Source organism: Pinus tabuliformis, chromosome 8 (assembly GCF_031772625.1).
Source record: "Pinus tabuliformis cultivar Carrire ecotype Pingquan chromosome 8, CPIR1, whole genome shotgun sequence".
Lineage (NCBI taxonomy): Eukaryota > Viridiplantae > Streptophyta > Pinopsida > Pinales > Pinaceae > Pinus > Pinus tabuliformis.
Window position 1 is genome coordinate 1,220,286,941 of NC_142294.1, and position 2,807 is coordinate 1,220,289,747.

The 2,807-nt window shown below is 41.2% G+C and overlaps 1 pseudogene; it reads right to left on the reverse strand.

Moving 5' to 3' along the window:
- Positions 1 to 1,366: 1,366 nt before the first annotated feature.
- Positions 1,367 to 2,302, reverse strand: LOC149239786 (uncharacterized; annotated as a pseudogene).
- Positions 2,303 to 2,807: the final 505 nt, after the last annotated feature.

The window sequence follows — 2,807 nt, forward strand, 5'->3', positions numbered from 1 at the left end:
CTTTCAGAAACATGTTGTTCAATAAAATCATCTGGAGGATGCAAGACATTATGAAAGAAAATGCTTATTGAATCATAATAGAATGGTGGTCGTGGAGAATTGTGGTCACCCTCAAACTTGATGCTGTTTTTATCACCAGCATATGGGTTATATATATATGAGATCTGAATGATGAGGCAGAATAAAAAGGTCCCCTGTGCCATGTCCAAATAATGCAGCAATAAAAAACTTTGTCGTTATCTTAAAGACAGATACAAGCGCTGCCAATGGTGTTGGAGAGATCCTTAACAATATTACACCCTTCAAAAACCAGGCTCCTCACGGGATAGTCGAGAAGCTCCAAGATATTGACCCCGCCTTTCTCAGACTTCCATGGTACTCTTTTGAGAGTGCTTTTTTGATGGGAAAGGAATGTTAAGGTAATAAACCTGGAAGTGCCGATGGTTTATAATTGCGAAAGCTCCCAGCATTGACATCAATTGTGTCCGGAAGATATATTTTTCCTCTTCGGGTTCTTCAACATTAAACCCTGTTTTTTGCAGAAGTTTCAAAGTAGGGAATGTTGCCTTTAGAAGCACACCATGCCCTGACCTTTTTCTCAGAGACCACTCTGCTGTTTCCACCATCCACGTAAATTTCATTTCCAAGCACAACAAATGGAAAATTCTCCGGATCAGAATGGCTTGCCTGAATTAGAAATTCATCGCGCCAATTATTTAGGTTATCAAATGATTTTAGCACATTAACATTGTAAACCAAGAACTTAGCAATCGGCACCACGGTAGAAGGCAGCACCAAAGCTCTGAAAACCTTCCTGGCCAGCGGTATCCCATATCTGCAACGTGAACAATCTATCCTCATACTGAAATTCTTATTTACATATTGATTCATCAGCGAGTTTTTACCAACCCTGCTATTGCCAAGGATGACAACCTTTAACAGAGTTCTTCTGCGGGCCGACATGATGAGCTCGAGCTTATGTTGAATGAAGATGGAGTCGAAAAGATCTAAGCTGATTCATCTATTGATCACATCTTGCAAATCTTGAAAACACATGCTCGAGCCTCCAGGCGATCCAATGATACAGCTAGGTGTCAAATCCTTCTCTGTTTGGGCTACGTGTCTCTCTGCTTTCTAAAAACTTTTTCTTGGAGTTTGTCCATTTCACCCACAACGCCGACAGAAAAGATGCGGAGAATGAGCCTTTTATTTTGCTGGATGCGCAAGTGCAAGAATTGCAGCAACACCGCCAACTGCCCGGATGCTATCTCCTTGATTTCGTGGATTTACTTGCCCCAGAATTTTACGATTGTGCCAAAATGTTCATAGGCTCTTCCTGGCACCAAACGATCTCCGCATTTGAATATCAATTAAACTCCCGTTGGACCAGATCATATGGGAATGGGCATAGTTGCTCAAACCGACAAATAGCGACATCTTCCCTTTGAAGTCTCTGTCTTTCCTCATCCAGCTCGTAATAAATCTTTCCAGAACAAAGTATCAAACGCTTGATGCCCTCTTCTAGGTCAGAGTGATCATTCTGATCCTTAATGAGACATATAAATCGGGTTCCCTGCTTGTCGAATTCGGGATGACCTTGCATGTCATCAAATTCAGACAGATTTGATTTGCAGTCCTTGTGCCGAAGAAGATTCTTTGGAGACATGACAATCAAAGGTTTACGGAAATTCCGATTTATCTGGCAACAAAGAGCATGAAAATAGTTGGCAGGAGTTGTCACCTTTACAATTTTCCAGTTACACTGCTGAATTTGGGTGCGTAATGTAGGATCCATCTCAGAAACCACAAAAGGATTGTCATCACTCATCTGGAGAAACCGCTCTAATCTTGCACTAGAATGCTCTGGACCCTGGCCATCATATCCATGAGGAAGCAAAACAACAAGTCCAGATTGGCGAAGCCATTTTGATTCCCCACTGCTTATGAGCTGATCAAAAATGACTTGGGCGCCATTTGCAAAATTACCAAACTGAACTTCCCACAGGACCAATGAATTGGGATTCTCCATTGAATAACCCAATTCAAAACCCAGAACACCAAATTCTGACAAAGAACTGTTGCTCACAGTAAACATCTCCTCAGGTTGAATCATGATAACATGGTAAGTAACTTGAGGTATTTCATTAAAATAATACCGTGAACCAAAAAACTTGTAAAAGAATTTGATGCTTAATGCATGCACTACGAACCATCTGAAGGATTTGCCACACCATGAATCTCTGTAAATCTCAAACTCACCAGGACTCCACCGGCATACAAGGTTTAGGTGGATTGTAGCCATTTGAACACACATTAAATATCCCCTACTTCCGCACATAATCTTGCAACATGTTCTCATTCTTCACCAATGTAACACACCTGGAAACTTGCAACATCTCTCTCAAATATAAGCCAGTCACTGATAATGAATTTTTGATGAATATGACAGCTGTGTAAGATTGACTGTGGATTCAGACCAATTCCCAATTTCGTAGCGCAATTAGTACAAAGTCGGTGTTTTTCGCTACGAAATCACCTAAACAGGTTGCGCTGCGAAACTGCGAAAAGGATTTATGCGCTGCGGAACTGCTAAAAAAATTAATGTGCTTATTTGCAGACATTTGGCTTTGAAATTTTGTCAGTGATAACAGAAAGTAGGGGAGACTGAGCTTGTTTTCTACAGGTAGATCCATCTGGTGCCTTAATTCAGTGAGTAACCGAAAGTGATACCCATATACAATGCTAAAACGGCCTTCGCAGGTGATGTACTTCATTATCTGCAGGCTAACTTCATTCCACGGTGGCAG